Source organism: Muscardinus avellanarius (assembly GCF_963383645.1).
Source record: "Muscardinus avellanarius genome assembly, chromosome: 8".
In the NCBI taxonomy this organism is placed as follows: domain Eukaryota; kingdom Metazoa; phylum Chordata; class Mammalia; order Rodentia; family Gliridae; genus Muscardinus; species Muscardinus avellanarius.
In genome coordinates, this window is record NC_137794.1 from 39570492 (window position 1) to 39588113 (window position 17622).

Genomic DNA, 17622 nt, shown 5'->3' on the forward strand with positions numbered 1-17622 from the left:
TTTTCTAAAATTCTTTTTGTTTTATTGTTAAGCTTCATGAACAATATTTTTAATATTTTAATATTTTATTTTACATTTTACTTCACTAAGTCCTGATGCTTTACTTTCTTGGAAAATACCTCAATTTTATCCTTCATCCCTTACATAATTTTCATTTCTGCTAGTGTACTCTCGTGCCAAGTGTTGTTTCTTTTTTTTCCTAGGTTTCCTTTGAAATATTTCTGTTTTGCTTCACAAACACACTATCTCTCTTATCTCATTAAAGAATAATAGAGTTCATGTTTCAAAATTAGATCTGATAACATTGCAGAAGAGACTGATAAATGTTAAGCTGGAAGGCATACAATTGAATTTCAGTTTCAATGGGAGTATTTAACACTGTATAAATAATAAGAATCTTTACCCTTACCCTATTTTTTCTGGAACCATTAATATATTTTTTTAAGTTTTCATCCCATTAGACTGTTTCCTCCAAGACATGTTTTTTTCTAGATTTCCTGTTTACATATTTCATAATAGATGCTTCTTTTGAGTGTCTGGCAATCCTTGAGTATTTCAGCACCCAGATATGGTCTAATGGGGGCCCAAAGAAACTCTGGCTTCCCCAGAGTTCTGGGCAGTAACACCCCTTGGGAGGGTGTCTTTGACCATGAAAGACAGGAAACAGAACCAACAGATAAATTGCCCACTTCTACAACCCGCACCAATTTCCCAACATCATGCTCCCTTCCAACATCAGACTGTTCCCATTTGTTATGGCTCCATGTGGCCTCTCTGGAGAAATATTAAAATATTAGATGACCAATTCTTCAGCCTGTGTATTGTGTGTGTGTGTGTGTGTGTGTGTGTGTGTGTGTGTGTGTTTCTGGAGATTAAACCCAGGGCATTCTACCTCAGATGCACATTCTCCCAGATCTATTTTTTTATTTTTATTTTGAAACAGGGTCTAAGTCATGGAGGGCCTTGTGCTGTTGCTGAAGCTGACTCTGAATCTGTAAGCCTCCTGTCTCAGCCTCCCAAATATTGGTATTGCAGGCATGTATCACCACACCCAGCTCTGTGTATTCTTGAGAAGCCTCAGTGAGTTGGCAATGCATGATGCTTTCCTTTGTATCTGCCCCAGTTTCTCCCTTTTCTTGTTTCTTTGGTATTGCACACTGCCCTCACACCAAATGGTACCACATTAGTTTGCATTGGAATTTGTTTTCTAGAGCAAAATTTCTTATATATTGAGAATATTTACTTGGGGAATTCAATATTCATAAGTTATCTGGGGAATTCCATATAATACAGATTCTGATTCAGTGCTCCTGAACTGGGGCCTAAGATTCTGCACTTCTAACACGCTCCTGTGTGATGCTAACACTGCCATTCATCAATCATGTCTTCAGTCACAAAGGTGCAGAAAACACAAAGGTGACAACCGGTATGAGAAGAGTTCTGGCAATAACCTCTTGGAATTGCTGCAGAATCACATTATTCAAGCTTTCACCTAAGGGCTTGGCAGGGAGGCAAATGACACAGCACTAAAACACTGTGTCTCCTGTACTTGAACATTATGGGAGCAATGCTAATTATAGGTATTGTGGTGTTTGATGGGTTTGACGTCATTGGAAGGCCTGCAAAAAATGTGTTACAGGTTAATACAGCTGTTAACCTATGTCACACTGTAAGAGTGATGTCCTTAGAGTATCTATAAAGAAAATTTCATCTCCTTGAAGCTTCAAGACTGACTGGACTGAAATTTATTACAACTTTTGTGCCAGTATTGGGAAGAGGCATCAAAATGTATTAATGTGCTGGTATTGGAAAATTGCTTTGATAATTTCCAAAGTGTAAAATATAGTCAGAAGTTACGTGCTGTGCAGGCACTCAGACAGGGAGGGGGCTGCAGCGATTACAATACAGAGTTCCTCTCTGTTTTTGCACTTCATTCTAATCATTAACCTATAGTAAAAGCCTTAGAGTCAACTGAAGCCATTAGCCCTAAAACTACAATAGAGACAACCGATGACTCTGCTTACCTCCTCTCCTCTGTGATCCGGCCTGGGTATAGGAAAGGTGAACTTTGTGTGGTGCTTCAAAGCACCCTAGATGACAAGCAACCAATACTGCCCAATATAATAGAGCCAAGGGCCACGTAGATTCTTTTTTTTTCTTTGCATTTTATTTATTTTTTATTGGTGCACTGTATTCATACATCATAATGGGATAAAAAAATGCTTTTGTAGACATACATGCACACATCGCCCCGTTAGCCCCTACCCGATTCCCACCCCTTTCCCTCTCCAACCCTCCTTCCCATGCTTGGCTTAGTGGTTGACATCAAGTATTATAGCAATTTATCCAAAATTAACAATGATAATCTCACATATCAGTTTCATTTGTCTGATACCAAGCTTTTGATGACTTAAAGATAGCATTTCAATATTTCTTTTTGCTTTCTTTCTTACCAGAGAATATTTTTTTCTTTCTTTTTTCTTTTAGGTGAAACTATCATACGTTTATTTATTTATTTTTCAGAAAAAATCTATCCTAATATGGAATATGGACTCTAGATACCCAAAACAATCTCAAAAAAGAACAAAGCTAGAAGATGTATATTTTCTGATTTCAAACCATATAAAGCTACAATAATTGAAACAGTGTAGTACTGTTATAAAGTCAGATATATAAACCATTGGAGTTAAATAAAAGCCTAGAGATAAATTTTTTCCATATATAGTCAAGTTATTTTTGACAAGGTTTCCACTAGCATTTGGTGGAGGAAATAATAATCTTTTAACTAAATATTGTTGAAAAATAATAATTACATGAAAAAGAATAAAATTGGACCCTTACCTAACACCATATACAAATATTAACTCAAAATAGATAAAAGACCTAAATATAAATCTTAAGACTATAAACTTTCAGAAGAAAATCTGGGTCATAAAACCTCACAACATTGAAATTGGCAGTGATTTCTTGGAAATGATTTCAATGGCACAGGCAACAAAAGGGTAAACAAGCTCCCTAAAAAATAAAAAAAATATTGCATTTCCAAAGACAATGTAAACAGAGTTAAAAGTTACTGACAGAATGGGATAAAATATTTCCAAATGCTATATCTGAAGGTATATTAATATTCCAACTAGAAATCCTAAAAATTAACAACAATAAAGGCAAACAATACAATTTAGAGATAGGTAAAAGACTAACCTAAATAATGAATCTCCACAGATAACCAATCTTAGTTGTCTGTTGGATGGAAAATCTTGTTTCTCTGGTTCTGGTGTGTGTTACCTATTTCTTCTTTGTAGTTAATCTCTTTGAGTATTTTCTCTAGCGCTGGTTTTGAAGACATAAATTCCTTTAGTTTCTGTTTGTCATGGAAGCCTCTTATTTCCCCATCTAATTTTATAGAAAGTTTTGCTGGGTAAGAAATTTTTGGCTGGAAGTTGTTTTCTTTCAGAGTTTGGAATATGTTACTCCAAGCCCTTCTGACTCTCATGACTTGGTTTGGGAAGTCTGGAGTGATTCTAATTGGTTTGCCTCTGAATGTCACTTGGCTCCTTGTTTTTGTTGCCTTTAAGATTCTCTGCTTGGCTTCCACATTGGTCATTTTGACCATTATGTGGCGTGGGGACCCTCTTCTCCGATCCTGTCTAAAGGGAGTTCTATAAGTTTCCTGGATCTGTGTATCGACCTCTTGCTCTATGTTTGGAAAATTTTCTGCTATTACTTCCTTGAAGAGATTGTTGATCCCTTTGGTTTCACCTTCTTTTCTCTCCTCTATTCCAATTATTCTTAGGTTAGCTCTCTTAAAATGGGCCCATATTTCTTCAATGTCAGATTCCTGCTGTCGGATATTTTTTTCTAGATTAGAAACTATGCGTTAATTTTTGGATTGCTCCTCTTCTAAGAGCGAGATTCTATTCTCCATGTGGTCTAATCGGTTGTTTGTACTTTGAATTGAGGCCTTTACTTCATTAATTGCATCCTTTATCTCTTTTTGGCTCTCTCTGAATTCTTTTTGAAACACCTCTATTATTTCTACAGTTATTTTCCTGATTTGATCTTCTAGAAATCCCTGAATTTCTGTTTTATCGGGTTCTGATGTTGTGGGGTTGTGGCATTCATTGCTCCATTGTTATTCCTCTTTCCCATGATTTTGGAAGTTTGTGCCTTCTCTGGGTTCTTCCCTTAGGTCACTACAACTTCACTTAAGGTGCTCTGGAACTCAAGTCTGTGGTATCTCAGTCCCCACTACTCCTTTACTGGGTTGTATCGCAGGGTCTCAGACCCTGGGAGTCAATCGAGGCTGCTTTAGCCCATTGGGGGTGCCAGGTTGGGCATTCTCCTATGGTGTGATATCTCTGCCACCGCCACTCCTCCACTGGGTCAAGTCTCTGGGAGTGCAGTACTGGGATTTCTCCTGTAGGGGCCGCAATTTGACTCACTGTTGTTGAGTGCACTGATGGAGCTGTAGTGGACTCGGTGAATTCATTGCTGCTGCCGCTGGTGGCAATATGGCACCGCTGCCATGCCCTCGGCCGTGAGGCTGGTGTATTTCTTCTCCGCTCTGAGTTTCTGCAGGGTGTGCTGAGCCCAGCCCCTGGGAGCTTTAGATGCTCCCTGCGCTGAGAAATCTGTCGAATTCTGCAGAATTCGGCTGATCTGAAGCGGCTCACCTCAGTTCGCTGTCCGCCGCTCCTCTCTGGAGCCTGGTGGGCTGTTGAGTGCATTGGTCTGGTGCCGTCCAGTGAACTCGGTGCTGTTGCTGGCAGTAAAGTGCTGCTGCCGCGTCCTCAGGCGTGAGGCTGGCGTATCTCCTCTGTGGCTCTGAGCTCCGTTCTGAGTACCCCTTCTCTCTGGGGCCTGGTGCTGCAAGGGAAGATGGTGCCCGCTGCTTTGCGCCGCGGCTCCAGCCACAGCACTGCAGTCTGGTTTCTGTGAAGAGCCCCACCCATTGCCTGCTAGCTCGAAGACCTAAAAATAGCGCCGAGCAGAAGCTCTGTGAGGCCCATTAAGCAGTAAACAACTTTCAGGAAGTCCGGTAACCGGAGCATGGGGCGCACGGGAACACAACATACCACTGTTTGTAACAAATGAGCTAATTTTGCATGGAGCGAGTGATCTGAGGCTGATTGGCTGCTTGGGATATATAAGCAGGGAGCGGGGAGCGGAGAGAAAAGGAGAGTATGTAAGAGCCTGGGATAATAAAGAGTCCGAAGAAGATCGTCTCCGGTGTCGTGCTTGAAAGCGGCAAGTGGTGGCCCGTACGGGGAATCTCTCTCAACGAGACGGTCAGAACTTTGGACTTTCCAGGGCAGCCGGCTGGTAAGTTCTCCTGTGAAGAGGGAGGCTCTACAAAGTAGAGGATCATAAGATTGTTCTTTCCCAACTCCGTTTGAGGACGAAGGGGAGCTCCTTTGAGGGGAGGATTTATAGGGTAGTATACTCTCAGGCTGGACCTGAGGCTGAATAGGTATGGGAAATAATCCATCTCATCCAATACAAAAGGCTTTAAAAGCCTTATTAAACAGAAAGGGGTTAAAACTTAGGGATAAGACTATTCAGGGTTTTTTGAGCCAAGTGGATGAGGTGGCCCCTTGGTTTGCAGTATCAGGAAACTTGACCCTGGCAAGTTGGGATAAGTTAGGGAAGGATATTAAAAGGGCAGAGAAAAACAATCAAGTCACGGGAGGAACTTATCCTTTGTGGCGCCTCGTCAGGGCATGTTTGGAGCAGAAATACTACAAACCGCTAGTGCGAGAGGGACAAGTGGCACTTGATCTGTTAAAAGAGGAACGGTCCACTTCCTCTCACCCAGCTAGTGAACTAGGCTCTGAAGGGGAGGGGGACTCGGACGAGGAACTTGCGGCAATAGAGGAGGAAGTCAGCAGATTAACCCTAGCTACGGGCCCCTCGCAGGGCTCTGTTCCTCCGCCCTATAATCCCTCAGCTCCAGGACAAAGCGGAGGCCGCTCCTTTAATGAAAAGGTATGGCGTGAGCCGGAAATGTTACTATCCAGACAGGCTTTCCCCGTGTTTCAACCACAAGGAGGAGGACCTCGGTATCATGAGCCTTTAGATTATAAGCTTGTAAAACATATTGCTGAGTCCGTGCGGACTTATGGTACCAATGCTGCATACACCGTAGCCACCTTAGAAAGCATTTACAGGTATGCCATGACCCCTGGAGATTGGCAGAACTTGGCCCGAGCGGCTTTGACCCCAGGACAGTATTTAGATTGGAAGGCTTTCCTTATTGAGTTCGCAGCAGAGCAAGCAGCGGTGAATCAGGCCGCAGGACAACCTTCCTGGAATTTGGATATGCTTTTGGGACAGGGACAATTTGCTAACAACCAGACCTGTTACCCTCAACAAGTGTATGATCAGATAAACAATTTGGCCACCAGGGCATGGAAAAGTTTGCCTAATAAAGGGGAGGTGTCAGGCAATCTTACTAAGATAATTCAAGGTCCCACTGAGCCTTTTTCTGATTTTGTGGCTAGGATGGTAGAAGCTGCTGGACGAATATTCGGGGATGTCGATGCAGCCATGCCACTTGTTAAACAGCTTATTTTCGAACAATGTAATACTGAATGCACAAATGTACAATGCTATAGAGACACACCAAACACCCCAATGGCCCAATCTCCAACCGCCCAAGGAATCCGGAGAGCCACTCCCGGTTCAGCGGGATTGGACCTCTGTGCCACCACCCGGCTGGTATTAACCCCTCGAATGGGAATTCAAATTATGTCGACTGATATGTCAGGGCCATTACCCCCAGAAACGGTGGGCATAGTTTTGGGGCGATCATCATCCACCATGAAAGGCCTAATAACTCATCCTGGAGTTATTGACCAAGATTATGAGGGCGTTATAAAGGTTATGGTCTCCGCCCCCAGAGGAATTGTTGCCATCTCTCCTGGTGATCGGATAGCGCAGCTGTTATTATTACCTAGTCTACATTCTCTCTTCCCTTCAAAAAAGGAACAGCGAGGAGAAAAAGGGTTTGGGTCCTCTGGTACTAATATAATATCTCTCGCCTTTGATATGGGAAAACGACCTTTAATTACTTTGAAAGTGGAGGGAAAGCCGATTCTAGGATTGCTTGATACAGGGGCAGATACTAGTGTAATTGCTTCTAAGGATTGGCCCCCCGCCTGGCCCATAAAAAAGGCTGACACACAGCTTAGAGGATTAGGATACATTAAAACACCTGATATTAGTGCTAGACCCCTTCATTGGGAGGACCAAGAAAAACATTCTGGGACCTTTACACCCTATATGCTGGAAATTCCGGTCTCCTTGTGGGGTCGAGATCTACTTCTGGACATGGGATTCCGATTACATAATGAGTATTCTCCCCAGGCGCTACATATGTTTAACAAGCAAGGTTTTCATCCATCATTTGGATTAGGGCGAAGCCTACAGGGACGGAGGAGCCCTGTCCCCACTGAAGGACAAAACACTAAACAGGGATTGGGTTTTGTGGAGTAGCCACTGGGGAGGCAATTCCCATCACTTGGAAGACGGGGGATCCAGTATGGGTTTCCCAGTGGCCTCTCCCCCGTGAAAAATTGGAAGCAGCAAAAGAGTTAGTAAAAGAACAACTAAAATTAGGACATATCCAATCATCCACATCACCCTGGAATACCCCTATATTTGTAATAAAGAAAAAATCAGGAAAATGGAGACTATTACATGATCTCCGAGCCATAAATGAACAAATGCAAGTTATGGGACCAGTCCAACGTGGACTCCCCCTTCTCTCAACTATTCCAAAATTCTGGCCAATTATAGTGATTGATATAAAAGATTGCTTTTTCTCTATACCATTAAATCCTCTAGATACCCCACGTTTTGCTTTTACTGTGCCATCCCTAAACCAAGAGCAAATTGACCAGAGATATGAGTGGAGAGTGCTCCCCCAGGGTATGGCGAATAGCCCCACTCTTTGTCAACTATATGTGGATGCTGCCTTACAACCTGTTAGGGATAAATTCCCTCCATTGCGTTGTCTCCATTATATGGATGATATCCTATTAGCCTGTGAAAATGAAAAGGTACTGGATGAAGCGTATTGTGTGCTTGTTAAAGCCCTTGAGGAAAAGGGTTTAGTTATAGCATCTGAAAAGGTTCAAAAGGGCACCGTCACCCATTTTTTGGGAAATATTCTTTATCCCAATTTCGTCACGCCTCAAAAGGTCACCATTCGTACAGACCAGTTACACACTTTAAATGATTTTCAAAAGTTATTAGGAGATATTAATTGGATACGTCCTGCTTTAGGAATCCCAAATTTTATGCTAAAACCTTTATATGATATCCTCAAAGGAGATTCTTCCTTAACCTCTCCTAGAATGCTGACTGCTGAAGCCCGGGAAGCCTTAAGTTTGGTAGAACAAGCTTTAACTAAGGCTTCCCTTAAGCACATTTCACCGAGGGATTCTATTTGGGCATGCATACTGGCTACTGAGCTCCAACCCACTGGGGTCTTATGGCAACAAGGACCTCTATTATGGATTCATCCTAAACTATCTCCTCAGAAGGTTATTGAGTATTATCCCTCTATGGTGGCAAAGGTTGCTGTTCTTGCCATACAGCAATGTATTCAACATTTTGGCCAAACCCCTAATAAGCTTATTGTTCCCTATAGTAAACACCAAATATTAATTTTACAAACCTCCCTGGATGATTGGGCTATATTACGATGTGTGTTTAATGGAGAGATAGATAATCACTTACCTAAAGATCCTATATTACATTTTGCAACTCAACATCCTATTATCTTTCCAACCATAACCAGAAGAACACCTATACCCTTCGCTATCAATATTTTTACTGATGGATCAAAATCTGGCCTTGGAGCTTTTATGATAGAAGGACAAAAACCCATAGTTGTTCAATATCAGCATATATCACCTCAGCTAGTTGAACTAAATATTATATTAGAAGTGTTTGAGAGATATGATTCTTCCTTTAATTTGTTATCGGACTCCTCCTATGCTGTAGAGATGATAAAGTCCCTTGAATGTGCGGGGCAAATATCAACACATACGCCCATCCACTACTTGGCATCTAAAATTCAACATTTAATTTTGATGAGGAAAAATCCCTTTTATGTACAACATATTAGGGCACATACAGGCTTACCAGGGCCTGTTGCCCAAGGTAATGATTATGTAGATAAGCTTACGAAGATGCCCATGATTTTCTCTCTCACCCCACTTCAACGGGCACAAGATTTTCATCGCCAGTTTCATGTAAATGCTAAAACTTTACAGATTAAATTTAAAATTCCTCGTTGTCAAGCCCGTGACATCATCAAGGCCTGTGGTACTTGTGCACCCTTTATCCCCTCTTCTAATGTTGGTGTTTGCCCACGTGGGTTGCTCCCCTTACATTTATGGCAAATGGATGTGACCCATATACCTGAATTTGGCTCTGTTAAGTATGTACATGTTTCTGTTGATACTGTTTCTGGAATTATATATGCTTCTACTCACACAGGGGAAAAAGCTCGTGACGTTATCGCTCATTGTCTTGAAGCTTGGGCAGCATGGAATGTGCCAAAAGAAATAAAAACTGATAATGGTCCGGCTTATACCTCACAAAAATTTCAGTCTTTCTGTAAACAGATGGGCGTAACACTAAAACATGGCCTTCCATATAATCCTCAAGGACAGGGCATTGTTGAACGCGCCCATCGCACAATAAAAGAATGTCTAATAAAACAAAAAGGGGGAATAGGTGAGAATCTGAAACCAAGGCAGCGATTATCTTTGGCACTTTTTACTTTAAATTTTTTAAATTTAGATATTAATGGCAAATCGGCCGCAGATCGCCATTTTTGTCCTTCTAGTATTCCCCATGATATGGTAAAATGGAAAGATGTCCTCACCGGAAAATGGAAGGGACCTGATCCGGTACTCACATGGGCCAGAGGCTCTGTTTGTGTTTTCCCACAGGACGGAACCGATCCGATTTGGATCCCAGAGAGACTGACTCGTCAAATAATATCGCAAGATGGCGCCTCAGGGATGGATACACCTGATCACCATGCTGATCTGGACAAAACCAGTATGGAGTGAGCAACAATGGGGTATTTTTACAGCTTTTCCATTTCCATTACCATTGAGTTGCTCCTCCCAGACCTTCCCTAGAAATTTTACTACAAATGCATCTCTAGAACTTCTCGGGAGTTTTCCCAACATCTTACAGGCAACTGGAGCTGGGAGTTTGATAAACTCACCGAACAATTACGTGCTGAAATCATCAAGGTCAACACCACCCGAATCGACCCCAAAGTGGCCCAAACGCTGGCGTCCCGGATCCAGAAGGCAGCATTCCATCTAAAAGAATGGGCCGGGTTGGGAGCATTGGGATTTTGTTTTGTTTTCCTGTGCATTCTATGTCTCTGTTGCCTGAGACGTTTATTTCTGCAGAGGGCCAAGGATCAGATGCTCCTAGCTCAGGCTTTCATGGCGGTTGAAGCAGGACAATCGCCTACTGTTTGGCTAGCCGCAATGGAAAAATCATAAAGCAGAATGTCAGCAAGGACTGCACTTGGGACCCCGGGAGGGTGCATCCCAAGGAGGATATGCTCAGCTGCATACGGGTTACCACTGTATTGCTCGCCCGTCCCTGCAAAAAAGGTGGTGGCAAATAATTGCATAAACTATAGCAGGGGTTGAGTCCTCTATCCTCTTCTGCTTAAAAACAAAAAGGGGGAACTGTGAAGAGCCCCACCCATTGCCTGCTAGCTCGAAGACCTAAAAATAGCGCCGAGCAGAAGCTCTGTGAGGCCCATTAAGCAGTAAACAACTTTCAGGAAGTCCGGTAACCGGAGCATGGGGCGCACGGGAACACAACATACCACTGTTTGTAACAAATGAGCTAATTTTGCATGGAGCGAGTGATCTGAGGCTGATTGGCTGCTTGGGATATATAAGCAGGGAGCGGGGAGCGGAGAGAAAAGGAGAGTATGTAAGAGCCTGGGATAATAAAGAGTCCGAAGAAGATCGTCTCCGGTGTCGTGCTTGAAAGCGGCAGGTTTCTTTCTGGTGTCTCGTTTTTCCAGCCCTCTTTTTCTCTGTCCTTTGTAATTACATTTTTTGTTTCTCTGCTGATGGTGTTTCCTGGCTATGAAAGGCGCTGATTTTGTGGTAATAGAGATTGGTTCTTAGCGGGGCTCATAAGCCCTGCTTTTCTCCGTCGCCATCTTCCAAGAATCCCAGGTAGATTCTTGACCCTTGCACTTGGAAAGTGCACTGTCTGGAGACAAAGAGGCACCACCTGGCTAAGGAATAAGTAACTAGCCCATTGACTTGGTAACGCTGATGAAAGATACCAATACAAAATTTATTTAAGGATTGAGGTCCCCAAATGGGGCCAGAGTTCCATTTTCGGGCTCCCCAGCATGTGGCTCAGCATGCTGCTTTTTTTCTCTTCTCTATTTCCTACTGATATATTTTTTTCTAATTTTGTAATAAAGATTTGTTAAAGCTACACTTAGCTGCTCGTTAATTTTCTATTCAACCACCCTTAGTTGAATAAGAAAAAGAACCCCACCATTTCAAACCGTAACACCTTTGATCTCATTACAAGATAGCAACTCTGCAAAGGAAGCTATATGGGCTCAATGATTCTGTGTCTAAAGTGGGTTCTGATAATATATATAAACCCAGGATAAGAACTCTTGGGTGAAGTCACCTGAAAACAACTAGCCTTCAGTTTCTCTATATTCCCTGGCCACCATAAACAAGTCCTCACTACTTGGAGAGTATGCAGTGACCTCATCTTAGGGAGATGTCCCCAAAGACGATGCTTGTTGTCATCAGATCTGGCTCCACCATAGTTCATTGCCTTCAGTGACCCAGGTCAGGTCTCATCACAGTCTGAGAAGTAGAGTCTAGGGCTGTTTCAGAAATATTACATGCCTAAAGAACTGTAGAACCAGGACACATAAACACACCAGCAGGAACATTGGTATACATATAGGATGGGATCTAGAGGAGGTACCTGGAGTGAGATGCAGCATAAGAATGAGAATAATAACTCATGGGAATTAATCAGCATTCTGGGAAGTCTATAACTGGTCTGAATTTGCTGAGATGGATCCTTGAAACTGAGGCATGGCCCTGGAAAACAGTAAGTGAAATAGTGAGGTTAGAACCTTTTTTTTTTTTTTTTTTGAGAGAGTGACAGTATTAAAGAAAGGATCAGAAGTCTTGGTGTAGTGGAGATCTTAGATGGAATTAGCATGTGGGACAGCATGACTGTGTTTCCTGAAAGGCAACAACAACAACAACAACAACAACAACAACAACAAAAACACACCCTTCTTTAAAGTAATAAGAAACACACTGGTGAAGGGCCCACCTCAGCATCTTTGAGAAGCATGGCTATGGTTGTCCTCTGAAGGCAATTGGTGGCAACCAGAGATTCTTTAATGGAGCTTGTATTCCCAGTATCCTGGAGACGATAATAATAAGGCTAGTGGTAGCATTTTTTGTCAGAGGTAAGGGATACATACTGACTAAAATGGATAATAAGACAAGAGTGGCAAAAAATGAGCTTTAACTCACAGGTCTGTGGTGATGACTAATAGATTATGGGTTTCTTAGGACCAAAGTAGAGGGGACATTGACTTGTGTTGCTTTATTTGTATAAGAAAACAAGTGATGTCCAGAAAACGAAGGCTGACATCAGTTACAGCAATGAGAATATCATGTTATCTTATCCAGTTGCCATATATTATATTATTCATGGAACCAGAATAAATTGAAAAAGAGATCATTCTTCTTGAAAACTATCTGGAAATATCACCTCAGTTACATAATGAGAATAGATGCAGGTCCTTCTCCAGCAGTCCTAGTGGTAGAGACGTCATGTTCTTAAGTGAAATGCTTAGGCTTTTTGGTCACTGCAAAAGGTTGAGGTTTCACTGCTACTGGTAATAGGAGACCTAGACCATGCTGGATAGTGAAGATGTATAGACATCAGATAACAGATTCATTGAGCCCAAGTTTCTCGCAGATATATCCTATCACTATATTCTGAATCTATATTTAGCAGATGATAAAAAAAAACCCCACACAGAGCCAGGTGTGGTGGTGCATGCTTGTAATCCCAGCATTCAGGAGGATCACGGTTCGCGGACAGCCTCAGCTACTTAGAGAGGCCCTCTGCAACTCAGTGAGACCTGGTTTCAAAATAAAGAATAAAAAATAGGCCAGGGGGTGTAGCTTGGAGGTCAAATACCCCTGGGTTCCATCCCCAGACCCCCCCCCCACACACAAAAAAAGACCCACACAGAGGGGCCAACTTGAAGTCCCAGGATAAGCATATCAAAAACACTATAGTATACAGAGACGTATTAAAGAAATTGGCACTGCTATCAGACACTTAAAAGATGCAAAATGTTCTTCCTAATATATCCATTCAATTTATCTACTAGATTGCTACAAAAAAAAACCCAGATGGGTTTTAACAATGGGTTTTATGAGTGATATGAGAGGACTACAGTTAGGTGTGGTGATACATGCCTGTAATCCCAGAACTTGGAAAAATGAGACAGGAGGATCATAGCTTTGAGGCCAGTGTGCAGTCACTTAGTGAAAGATCCTGTTAAAAAAAAAGTTCTAGGGGTATAGATTAGTAGTAGTGTATCCATGGGTTCAATCCCAATAAACACACACACACACACACACACACACACACACACACAAATACACACACACAGAAAGCAGGAAGCAGGAAGAAAGGAAGGAAAAATTGTGTGTATGTGTGCGTGTGTTTGCGTGTGTTAGTGATGGGGGCACTGGTGACTTCATTCTCAGCTGCTATTTCATCAACAAGACTCAAATACTTGTTATGTCACTACTAGTTTAATGTTTTACTTTGATTACAAGCAGAGAGAAAAATTGAAAGCAATTTAATTTATATAACAAGTATAGCATTATACCTCCTGTATTTCTATTCACAGCTAACAGATTTGCATTGTATTTTTTGCCATCTAATTCTATTCTTTTCTCCCTTTACTCACCACAGATATTTTCTTTAATAAATAATCTATACATACTGTTTCATCTCAGAGGGGGTGGAAGGTATTTCATGGATGGTACAAGCTAACGTAGGGTTATTCCTACTGGCCACCATTCCCAGTGATCCATTTGTGAAATGTGTGCTTCCTCTTTCTGCATCCTTATGCTCTGTTGACTTGGAGTTGTAGATCATAGATGGTGGGACACTTCCTCTAGGTTACAAAGTAAGATCCACTAAACTAGAGGCTGTGGTTACCAGCTGGCCATTTTGTATTAATCATAACAGTGGACCAACACATCCTGGGATAATTGACTGATCACAGTCAAGACTCCAGGTTGTAGCTACTAAGTTGCGGATATGGAATGGTGTCTGGTAGTAAAGGAAGTCACTGGGCTATATAGTGGTGATTCTCTGATCAGTGATAAGTATGAATGGGCAATTGCATCAACCACAGGAAGACAATGTAGGGCTTAAACTGCTCAATATTGACAGCCTAATTCTACCACATCAGCATAATGCTGGCCAAGGGCGAGGGGAGTCTAGAATGAGGTGTATAGAGTAGGGAGATGATAACTATTAATTATGCCAAGAACAAACATGGCATCATAGATTGTAGCTAAGATTGATCATCCTGCTGAAAACTTTTTTAGAAGATTGTAACTGGCCATTATTTTTGAGTATGAGACTTTTCACCTGTCCTGTCAGGAAGACAATAATGACATTTTGTTCTTAAGTGCAATCTCATTATCATAAAAGGATGAGAGCAGATCTAGATTAGGCGCAAAGGGTCATTGCGGTGACATTTTCACTACTATAATCCAAAATAGTGACTACCACACAACTTAGAGAAAGGAAGATTTATTTATTCACAGGTCAGGGGTTCAATATCAAGCTGGGTCTGTAGAGCTAAGGGTATGGCATCAGAGAAAGAGAGAGAGAGAGAGAGAGAGAGAGAGAGAGAGAGAGAGAGAGAGAGAGAGAGAGAGAGAGAATGCTTTTGCATTATGGATGCTGGAAGCAAGAGAGAACAAGCAAGTCTTTAAGTTCACACCCCCAAGGGCCCACCTCTTTCACTTCTCCCCACTTGCCTAGATTACAATCCATTACAGGGGATTTATACACTGATGGGATTACAACCCTCATGATTTAATTATGCCAAACATTAATACCTGAGGCCTTCAGGGGACATTGTATGTCCAAACCATGACAGGCAGACTATACTGGACCTGTGTATGCCCCAGGCCTGATTGGCTTGACATTTCCCATCCCCTGGGTCTCAGGCGTTGTCTAGCTTTGCAGTGTGGGTAGTCACAGGGATGACTCACACCACTGCAGTTATGAAGCCTTTGCTGCTGTGGTTTTTGGGTTGCTCCCTAACATTGATTGCCTCAGCTTCTCCTGAGGTGTGAAAACTGCTCTGCGATTTAGTTGTTCCAAAGAGCCTCTTGGAGACATGCTCATGCCTGACAGCCAGCTGTATCTTGGTAACACACCACTGGACATTGACTCTGCCCCTCCCCTGCCTTCCTTTTCTTTTTTCTCTTGCTTGTCTGGGATTGTACTTGATAATAAAGTGTTAGGACATAGACTTAGCCTCAAGTTTTGTTTTACTGTGTCGTGGGAAGGCTTTAAAAGTTTTGTTTTCCTGCCTCTTCTATTTTAGATTAGGATTTTTAAAGAACAAAGATTATGTCTTGAATTAGGGTTTGGCAAACTTATTCTGGAAAAGCCCAGATAATAAATATATTTTTGGCTTTGTAGATCATCTGGTATCTGTTGCAATTGTGCAACTCTGCTGTTGTAGTGAGAAAGCAGTCATACATAGTACATGGACAAAGGAATATGGCTGTATTCTGATAATACTGTATTTAAAAAAGCAAGCTAGGCTGGCTTTTGAATACAGGCCATATTTTGCTGACTCCTAAGTTAAATTAAAAGCAGCGTGAGCCAAGCATGGTGGCACATGCCTGTTATCCCAGTACTTGGGAAGCTGAGACTGGGGAGAAGTTCAAGGCTGGCCTTAGCAAATTAGGGAGGGAGACCCTATTTAAAAAAAAAAAAAAATATATATATATATATATATATATATATGGTGGCCTGAGGTAGAATGCTCCTAAGCTTAATCTCCAGTAGTATACACATGTACACACATGCGCGCGCACGCACACACACACACACACACACACACACACACACACACACACCATGGTGTAATGGAAAGCAAAAAAAGATTTTCAGAAAAATAGATATGGATTTGATCCCTACTTCTGTTGTGCACTACTGTATAATTGTGCAAATTACTTTATCTCTCTGAGATTCAATTTCCTTATTTCTAAAAATGGGCCTTGTAACCTTTTAAGTTTTTAAAAGAACTAGATCAGATGAAAAGATCATATTTGCAAAGTATTTGACAAGGTTTAAATGCACTATTGAAGCATTTGAGGCAATTATTTTAATTTTTTTCTGAATGGCATCTGGCATGTGGCCCAGACCATTTTAGGCATTGAATAAATGCTTGATTAAATAAAGAAATAAAAGATACGTTAGAGGCTGAGAGGCCAGCCTCGGCAACTTAGTAAGACTCCTGTTTCAAAATAAAAAATAAAAATAAAATAGGGCTAGGGTGTAGCTCAGAGATAGAATGCCCCTGGATTCAACCCACAGTACCAAAATCAAGAAAGCAAGAAAAGAAGGAAGGGAAAGGGGGAGGGAGGAAATAAGGAAAGAAAGGAAGAAGGAAGGAAGGAAAGAGAAATAAAAGATAGAAAATCAAATTGAGGGCAGTAGCACATTCCTAAGAAATAAATACACTTAGTATCTATATTTAAAAAGAATCTTAGTTACACACAGTAACTCGTGCTTGTAATCCCAATACTTAGGCTGAGACAGAAGGATCACAGATTTGAGGCCAGCTTGCAGTAACTTAGTGAGACCCTGTACCACAATACTCTGCCCTCTGGACATCTCAGCATAGTTGATCACAAATTGAATCTTAACTATTAAGTATATACTATATATATGTATGTATATACTTGACTGCTATTGACCTCAGCTTCTCATCTATAAGTCAGCAAAAATAAAATAGAAATGGGGATGTAACTGAGTGGTAAAACATACCTGGGTTCAGTCCCTAGCTCCACATTTAAAAAAAAGATAAAAATCACAAACCTGCTTTTACTCATAAGATTCCTTAAGTAGGTTTTCCTAAAGTTCTTCCTGTTCTAAGTATCGGCACACTGTGATCAGTGTGCTTATACAAATTGAATCAGCAATTTGGAGTTTTGTTATAGGTAAGTCTCATGACTTTCAGCCCACAAGTGAATTTTCCAAAAGTCTGATCACTAGAAAACTTGCTAGATTATTGATGTGAAGCCTGATTATAGGTCTTTCTGTAGGTTTGAGAGTGCTTGGGCTATTTTTAAGGCTTGTGGTATATTAATAAATGCCAAATGTAGTTAAAATAATTGTGGCATTTTAAAATGTTTACCTGGAATAAAATGATTCTTTAAACTCTCAAAATAAAATCTATTATAATTTCCTTTTTATTGTATACTGTCAGAAGTCTGAATCTGAGGCCCA